Source organism: Sebastes fasciatus, chromosome 9 (assembly GCF_043250625.1).
Source record: "Sebastes fasciatus isolate fSebFas1 chromosome 9, fSebFas1.pri, whole genome shotgun sequence".
Classification (NCBI taxonomy): Eukaryota; Metazoa; Chordata; class Actinopteri; order Perciformes; family Sebastidae; genus Sebastes; species Sebastes fasciatus.
In genome coordinates, this window is record NC_133803.1 from 35,756,227 (window position 1) to 35,766,226 (window position 10,000).

General features: G+C 47.7%; 1 long non-coding RNA gene across 1 annotated transcript in view; it reads left to right on the plus strand.

Moving 5' to 3' along the window:
* LOC141774638 (uncharacterized) overlaps positions 1–10,000 on the plus strand; it is a 144,167-nt gene that overhangs the window by 31,319 nt on the left and 102,848 nt on the right. The window contains exon 3 of the long non-coding RNA XR_012595391.1: positions 861–922. This is a non-coding gene — a long non-coding RNA (uncharacterized LOC141774638). The remainder of the gene's footprint in view (positions 1–860; positions 923–10,000) is intronic.

Below are 10,000 nucleotides of genomic sequence, written 5' to 3' on the forward strand. Positions count from 1 at the left end.
TGTAGTCGGGCTGTAATCGGGCTGTAATGGGGCTGATATGGTGTCGTCTGAACCGGACATTAATCAAGGCCGTTCATTAACCCTTCACTGGATGGATAAACGTCAGGAAACCCGGCCCCTGGGAATTCTGGGAAACACTGTTTATGTTTGAATGTAGCAGCAGATTGTTTCTCATGACACACACACAGTGAGGTCAGTGCACTGGTCCACTTCTCAGGCTTTATCACACACACACACACACATGCGCACACACACACACACACACACACACACACACACACACACACACACACACACACACACACACACACACACACACACATCTGCTAGAGGAAAATACTGAGAGCAGTTTGAAGCTGAGAGATGAAAAAGAGATTGCAGCTGAAGTAGGAGGCGTGCGTGCGTGCGTGCGTGCGTGCGTGCGTGCGTGCGTGCGTGCGTGCGTGCGTGCGTGCGTGCGTGCGTGCGTGCCTCAGAACAGAAAGTTGGCCACTCATTAGTAGAGCTCTTAGAGGAAGTGGTGGTTACCGATGACTCAGCCAAGTCTCCCTCTCTCTCCTCCCTCTCATCTACTCTTCTCTCTACATTCTCTTCATTCCTCTTTTCTATTCTGGCTTTTTTATCATTTAACGTCCTTCTCTTGTTCTCTTAATCTCCGTCCCTTCCTCTCCTCCCTTCTTCCCCCTTCCTCCTGATTCATCCCTGACCTGTGGAGGTCAGACCTCAGTGTGTCTCAGTGTGTCTCCGTGTGGTTCAGCATGAGGAGGACTCTCTGCTATGTGTGTGGGAAGAGAACTGAATGATTAAAACATTCCTTCTCTCTTCCTCTCTCTCTCTCTCTCTCTCTCTCTCTCTCTCAGCCCTTCTCAGTCTGCACTAAAGAGACTTTCTGATGAAGAGGAGGATGAAGACTGACAAACTGGTGAGTGTTCTTTATTCATTATTGGCTGTTTTTTATCGATCTGAGAAGGAATGCAGCTGTAGGAGAGTCTCAGTGTCTCTCAGTGTCTCTCAGTGTCTCTCAGTGTCTCTGGGTTGGTTAGAGGACGACTGGTGTCGTTCTGGATCAGCACTTCTGTTTTAAAAGGTTTCATAAAACAACGAATAAAATGTAGATTGTAAGTTTGTGAGAGCACTAAAGAGGAGGAAGGATTCAATCAGCTCGCTGGAAAATATTACAAACGTTTTCCGAACGTTTGGTGGATTGGACTCGTGTGTGTGTGAAGCGCTGAATGTTCTCTGATGTTACTCTGAGATTCTATTCCTCTGAAGTCTCCAAACAGCAGTCGATGAATCTCCTTCTTTTATAAATAGATCATAGATCATAAATCATAATCATAGATCATTGATCACATAGATCATATAGATCACATAGGTCATATAGATCATAATCATAGATCATAGTGAGGGATGTTCCTTCATCAATAACTAGCCCAGCGTGCAGCCGAGGTTTGTCCGTCTGCAGCGCTGGTCTGAAGATGTAAATGTGGACTCTGCCGGTGAGTATCAGCGTGAGGACTGTCAAATTGTTTGGATGTCAGATTGTTTGGATGTCGGTCAGGTTGCGGCAGATATCTTCTATATTTGGCTCTTGGCTCGCAGCCCGCTGCTCCAAACTTAGTCATGTAGTCGTGGCGTGACGCACTGACCGCACCTGTGAAGGGCTGAAGTGAAAGTGTGGTACAGTATCTATCTCCCTGGTGATATTACAGCGGCTGTCTTCTTCAGATGGAACCGGGTGATGGAGCTTTAATCTCCTCCATCAGTCGGTGTTCAGGAATGAGTCCTTCAGAGACGTCAGAGGGAGTTTCACAGTCCGGACTGATGATCTGTGAGCGCTGTGTTGTATCCGTGGTCACATGAGGAGACCGTCTGATCTCACCGTGTTCCTGCTCAGACTGCTTGTGTACTTTATTAATAATATGTTGTACATACATAGTATTATATGAACTATTGCTAAGGTTCTACTGGAGCATCCACTATTCTGACTGAAGGTAAGAGCTAATGTCTGTAGGTCCAGTAGGACTCGCAGTGGCAGAAACTTTAGACAGAGAAAGCCTTACGTATCCCTTTCTATTGATTGATTGATTGATTTATTCATCCATTCTCAGCTATCGGTCTGAGGACGGATCAACCTCTGGGTCCAGCGGGCTGTATTTGTGGTTCTGGTGTAGCCGGCGGAGATCCGAGCCGGGACTTCCCGTGTTTAGAGTCCGATCAGCAACTTGAGACTTGAGTCTGGATTTGAGACGTCGTCTCCGACCGCGTTGTGACACAAGTAGCCAGTTTACAAGCTCTACTTTAACCAATCAGACGATGTCCGATTGGTCACGTTCAACCGAAGCCTGCTCCGACCCGATTGGTCGATACTAGTACTACTACTACAGACGGAAACCAGAACGCTTCTGATCCCAGAACCTGGTCCCGTTGCCTCCAGAATCTGCACAGTCCTGCAGGAGACTCCCTTCATAAAAACAAGTTCATTCATTTAAACTTAAGATAACAGAAGACACTTTCAGATTACTGTTTATGTACTTATCAGAGATACACTTAACAAAATGATACTGAAGTGTACTTGGCTTAGATCAACAACTATCAGTCTAAGTGTACTTGGCTTATACTGAAGGTATACTGAAAAGTATATTTGGCTAAGTATTATAAGTTCACTTAAGAAAACGTACAAGTATATTTGCAGTAAAAACTCTTAAACTAGTAGAAGTACTGTAGTATTCTTTATATTATAGTTGCAGTACAAAATACAACCTGGAGGTAAACTAGTTGTGTACTCAAAGTTTACTATTCGTACATTTAAAGTATACTTTTATAAACTAAACAGTGGGCCAGTTTAGTCCAAAGAAGTACTGAAGTAGTACACTTTAGAGTACGCTACTATTACTATGATATAAGTATACGTATATTAGTGCCTCGGCGTCTTGATACCAAGGCACCCGGTAGCGTTCGTACAGTAGCTTTCAACTAACTCCAACATAAACCCATTCATTCATTCATTCATTCATTCATTCATTCATTCATTCATTCATTATTAGACGCTCAGCAGACTTTCTCGCTCTTTACACTAGGTCAGTTGCTCTGGGAGTGTGAGGGAGGGGTCAAACAAACACATGACTTGACTCAGAGGTTCAGCAGGCATTAGTGTGATGAGCAGCCCAGCTGGTGATGTGTGTATTTAGTATTATTGTGTGTATATTATATTATTATGTGGGGAGCGCCCAAGAAAACTTTGCCAAAATGCTCTGCCGATGGTAAACAGTGTATTCTCCTGTTGGTGTTGACTCTTGTTTTGAGTTGTTTGGTGGATTGGATGATTGAACTCTCTATCAGTAACAAGGAACAAACATCGGCAAATTGTACTTTTCCTACGCCGGCGCGATGGGGCAAGTTGAAGCTGGTGTTCCGCAAAAGCAAGTGTCATCCTGGTTGAGGAATGGAACGCCATCCCACAGCAACGTGTGACCAGGTTGGTGACCAGCATGAGGAGGAGGTGCCAGGCTGTTGTGGCTGCGTATGGATCTTCCACCGCTACTGAGGCTCCTGACGGTGGATTCAATCAATCAATATGTCTTGTTTGTTCCTTGTTACTGATAGAGAGTTCAATCATCCACCAAACAACTCACAACAAGAGTCAACACCAACAGGAGAATACACTGTTTACCATCGGCACCGGGGCTCCACACATAATCAGCTGTGCTGCTCATCCCACAAATACATGATCCTTACAAGTGTGACATCATTATGAAGGTCAATAAACAGGCTTTCCAACGATGTAGAATACAATGACCATTAGCATTGGAACAACAGAGAAAAAATACACCAAACACAAGTTAACAACTGTTTATACCGAGTTTATTTCAGCCTGTTTAGTTTAGGCATACCTTTGAGGTCAAAAATACCTTTTAAATGTATTTCTCTCTGTTAAAAACTGAGGAATGGACCCGACAGAACCATGAATAGCATGACGTCTCAGTGGTGGTTAGTAGTGTGAGGGTTTGTCTTTCCACCAACACTGAACCTACAGGATCTGGACGGCTCATTAGAATAGTTCACTATCACATATCTGTTGTATTTGTTCAGCTGAGCCGGGTCTCCTCTGGCTTCTATCATATTTTCACCTTGATGAATGTCGGTGTTGATCAGTATCATGAAACTGTGGCTGAGAGAGAGAGTCGGTCAGCAGACACCCAATATCTCTCTCTCATTCTTCACCTCCTGATAGTGATCTATTCGTGGTATCAGTTTCCACATGTTGTCAGAAGAAGCTTCTCAAAGCGACTCTCCCACCCAGCGATGCCAGCCCTGTTCCGTCAACCCCCCCACCCCCCCAACCCGTTTACGGTAAATGTGTGTTTTTGTCGTCTGTGGGCCCGATCTAGTGATGCAGTTAGTTTTGGTATCGTGTCCGTGGCCGTGCATCTCCAGCACTGACAGAGACCGAAAGCAGTGCAGCGTGGGTAGGCGTGGGAGGGCTGCGACAGAGATGACTCAGCTCAGCGCTCTGTTGCCGGGTAGAGAAGCACCAAACACTCTCCCACCCCCGTACACATTAAAAACAACACACATACGGTATCTGATGGAGCTGTCAGTCATTACACCCAGCCTTGTTCAACTGGATCAGATTAATGCTCCTTCTAACGGTGGTATTGATCTCTTCCGTCAGTAGCCGTGTAATAATCTCTATAATGTCCAGCTAGTGGCTCATTGTTGTTTAGTTCACAACAATGAGCCACTAGCTGGACATTATCCCTTACAGTACTTATTATATAGACTTTAGTTAACTTTTCCAACACTAGACCACGGGGGAAACGTTGAATCATACACTTCTAGGGACTCTTACTTTGAAAAAACATCTAAATGAATCCAGTAAGAATGTTTGATTTATGTAGAAGTACAGTATGAAGTCAGAGACGTCCTGAAGTCAAATATATCAGTTTCATATCAACAAGATAACTCTGGAAGCGCCGTAACTTAAGTACGGAAGTTACACGGTAATTAAATCAACGTTGACTTGTGGTTTCACCCGGGACACGAATGGCCGTGTCCTGGTGAACGTCTGGTGACAGTCTGGTGTTTCCATCCCCCCCGACCTCCTCTCTACACGCCGTTCACCCCGACCTCCTCTCTACACGCCCTTCACCCCGACCTCCTCTCTACACGCCGTTCACCCCGACCTCCTCTCTACACGCCGTTCACCCCGACCTCCTCTCTACACGCCGTTCACCCCGACCTCCTCTCTACACGCCCTTCACCCCGACCTCCTCTCTACACGCCGTTCACCCCGACCTCCTCTCTACACGCCGTTCACCCCGACCTCCTCTCTACACGCCGTTCACCCCGACCTCCTCTCTACACGCCCTTCACCCCGACCTCCTCTCTACACGCCGTTCACCCCGACCTCCTCTCTACACGCCCTTCAACCCGACCTCCTCTCTACACGCCGTTCACCCCGACCTCCTCTCTACACGCCGTTCACCCCGACCTCCTCTCTACACGCCGTTCACCCCGACCTCCTCTCTACACGCCGTTCACCCCGACCTCCTCTCTACACGCCGTTCACCCCGACCTCCTCTCTACACGCCGTTCACCCCGACCTCCTCTCTACACGCCGTTCACCCCGACCTCCTCTCTACACGCCGTTCACCCCGACCTCCTCTCTACACGCCGTTCACCCCGACCTCCTCTCTACACGCCCTTCACCCCGACCTCCTCTCTACACGCCGTTCACCCCGACCTCCTCTCTACACGCCCTTCACCCCGACCTCCTCTCTACACGCCGTTCACCCCGACCTCCTCTCTACACGCCCTTCAACCCGACCTCCTCTCTACATACCGTTCAACCCGACCTCCTCTCTACATACCGTTCAACCCGACCTCCTCTCTACACGCCCTTCACCCCGACCTCCTCTCTACACGCCGTTCAACCCGACCTCCTCTCTACACACCGTTCACCCCGACCTCCTCTCTACACGCCGTTCACCCCGACCTCCTCTCTACACGCCCTTCAACCCGACCTCCTCTCTACACGCCGTTCACCCCGACCTCCTCTCTACACGCCGTTCACCCCGACCTCCTCTCTACACGCCGTTCACCCCGACCTCCTCTCTACACGCCGTTCACCCCGACCTCCTCTCTACACGCCCTTCACCCCGACCTCCTCTCTACACGCCGTTCACCCCGACCTCCTCTCTACACGCCCTTCACCCCGACCTCCTCTCTACACGCCGTTCACCCCGACCTCCTCTCTACACGCCGTTCACCCCGACCTCCTCTCTACACGCCGTTCACCCCGACCTCCTCTCTACATACCGTTCAACCCGACCTCCTCTCTACATACCGTTCAACCCGACCTCCTCTCTACACGCCCTTCACCCCGACCTCCTCTCTACACGCCGTTCACCCCGACCTCCTCTCTACACGCCCTTCACCCCGACCTCCTCTCTACACGCCCTTCACCCCGACCTCCTCTCTACACGCCGTTCACCCCGACCTCCTCTCTACACGCCGTTCACCCCGACCTCCTCTCTACACGCCGTTCACCCCGACCTCCTCTCTACACGCCCTTCACCCCGACCTCCTCTCTACACGCCGTTCACCCCGACCTCCTCTCTACACGCCCTTCAACCCGACCTCCTCTCTACACGCCGTTCACCCCGACCTCCTCTCTACACGCCGTTCACCCCGACCTCCTCTCTACACGCCCTTCACCCCGACCTCCTCTCTACACGCCCTTCACCCCGACCTCCTCTCTACACGCCGTTCAACCCGACCTCCTCTCTACACACCGTTCACCCCGACCTCCTCTCTACACGCCGTTCACCCCGACCTCCTCTCTACACGCCCTTCAACCCGACCTCCTCTCTACACGCCGTTCACCCCGACCTCCTCTCTACACGCCGTTCACCCCGACCTCCTCTCTACACGCCGTTCACCCCGACCTCCTCTCTACACGCCGTTCACCCCGACCTCCTCTCTACACGCCCTTCACCCCGACCTCCTCTCTACACGCCGTTCACCCCGACCTCCTCTCTACACGCCCTTCACCCCGACCTCCTCTCTACACGCCGTTCACCCCGACCTCCTCTCTACACGCCGTTCACCCCGACCTCCTCTCTACACGCCGTTCACCCCGACCTCCTCTCTACATACCGTTCAACCCGACCTCCTCTCTACATACCGTTCAACCCGACCTCCTCTCTACACGCCCTTCACCCCGACCTCCTCTCTACACGCCGTTCACCCCGACCTCCTCTCTACACGCCCTTCACCCCGACCTCCTCTCTACACGCCCTTCACCCCGACCTCCTCTCTACACGCCGTTCACCCCGACCTCCTCTCTACACGCCGTTCACCCCGACCTCCTCTCTACACGCCGTTCACCCCGACCTCCTCTCTACACGCCCTTCACCCCGACCTCCTCTCTACACGCCGTTCACCCCGACCTCCTCTCTACACGCCCTTCAACCCGACCTCCTCTCTACATACCGTTCAACCCGACCTCCTCTCTACATACCGTTCAACCCGACCTCCTCTCTACACACCGTTCAACCCGACCTCCTCTCTACATACCGTTCACCCCGACCTCCTCTCTACATACCGTTCAACCCGACCTCCTCTCTACATACCGTTCAACCCGACCTCCTCTCTACATACCGTTCACCCCGACCTCCTCTCTACACGCCGTTCACCGCTCTTTATAATAACGTGGATTGTTGTCTTCCTCCCAGAATGTCCCTTTAGTCCCCGTGTCTCAAACGTTGTCGTGTTACTTAGTCGCCAAAGCATTGATCAGTTAGATGTTGCTGTGGAACCCTGCTGTGAACACTTTTAGTAAAGAGTTGTGATGAATGATGGAAGTGATGCACGGAGACTTTACATGAGGGTCACATGGTTGATGGACTCCCGGGAGTCCCTTCTCATGACGTTGAATACGTGTGTAAAACCAGAAGGTGGGCGTGAGGTTGAGTCTGAGCATCATGTACAGATATACACGACTCCTGTAACTCTTTTAACATCAACCTTTAACTGTCTGAAACTACATTAATGCTGATTTAGCTGCTATTTGACGAACACTAGATGACATTAACTGCAGGTTAAATAGAAGTCAGTGATGGAGTTGAGTCAGTGTAATATTGGAGCTCGACACGGAGACAGTAATATATGTAGTAGAGACATTTTTTTCTTCAGAATCTATAATTGTATATTTACAGCAGATAAGAGCAGCTGCAGGAGAAGTGAGAACTCGTTATGTGTCATCCAGAAACACGACGATCTGCTGCGTTCCTTCAGTCTGAGAATAGACCGCACTTTACATCTTTATCATAATATACTCCACCTGAATATCACATCCAAATGATTCCATATACAAACTACTGCTCACATTAAAGACAGTTTATATATCAGTATATGAAGTATTAGTCTCAAGGGGATATATACTATTAATGCACAGTCACATTATGAGCCTGGCAGGATTTATACATTGAGTTTCCTCCCTTTAATCAAAAATACATTTATGGATTTTAATAGATTGACTAAACTGTCTATTAAAAGTCCATTTAGTAGCTGCTCTGGAGCTTTTGGTTGAATCACACTGTCTTCCTCAGCAGATGGAGTTGGTCAGATGTTCAGACTCCCTTTGCTTTAAAGTTCAGATTGAAAGTTAGTCCCTGACTTTGAAACACTCAGATGAATCTGTCTCACCACAACGTACCGTACATTTAGTGTGTGTTGTAAGAGAACAGTAACTCAACGTTCGATCTCTGCGTTTACAGACTGGTGGAATAAAAACGCAGATTATTTTTATATGAATTTGAAGTGTGTCAATAAAACCTTTAATTTAGAGTCTTTTAAAGTCTTCTTTAGAGCTGCAACGATTAATCAACTATTCAATTAATCACCAACTATTCTGATAATCAATCGATCAGTTTGAGTCATTTTTTAAGAAAAAGAAAAAGACTAATTTCTCTGATTCCAGCTTCTTAAATGTGAATATGTTCTGGTTTCTTTCCTCCTCTGTGAATATCTGAATATCTTTGAGACATTTGAGGACGTCATCTTGGACTTTTCTGACATTTTCTAGACCAAACAACTAATCAATTAACCAAGAAAATAATCAACAGATTAATCATCAATGAAGATAATGGTTAGTTGCTCTAGATAGATAATTGATTCATCATTCTAGTCCTTTTTCAAGCAAAAATGCCAAATATTATTTAATTCAGCTTCTCAGATGTGAGGATTTGATGCTTTTCTTCATCATTAATGATATTAAACTGGAGATTTGGGATATATACTGGATATATAAAATAAGGAACATGAAGACACCATCTGGGGCTCTAACCAGTTATAATCTGCATTCTTCACAATTTACTAACATTTTTTCTAACAAAACGATTAATCCATTAGTTTTCAACTATTAAATGAATCATCAACTATTCTGATAATCGATTGATCGGTCTGAGTCATTAATTCTCTGATTCCAGCTTTTAAATGTGGATATGTTCTGGTTTCTTTCTATGACAGTAAACTGAATATCTGTGAGACATCTGAGGACGTCTTCTTGGACTTTGGACATTTTCTGACATTTCATAAACGAAACAACTTCACCCCTCGTTGTAAACTAACATCCGGCTAATCAGCCTCACTACACGAGAATCTGTTACCTATAATGATCAGTCCTCTGCCTCAGTGTGTGTCTTAAAACTACCACTACTTCTGTTTGTGAGTGATCGCCTCTGAAGAAGCTCAGAGCTTCAGGAGGAGACGGCAGCAGCAGGAACTTCACTTGAAGTGGAGCGTATTTTCACAGTAAACACGAGAACAGATAAAGAAGAAGAAAACACAGAAGGAGTAAACCGGTCCAGAGTTGACTTTAAGCTCCGTTCTGGTTTCAGTCAAACTGGTTTTGGTTTGTCTGAATGTGAAACCGTGACATCGTCTCTCTGTTGAACTTCATGACTCAGTGATGTGTAGTTTCTCAACCGGGGGG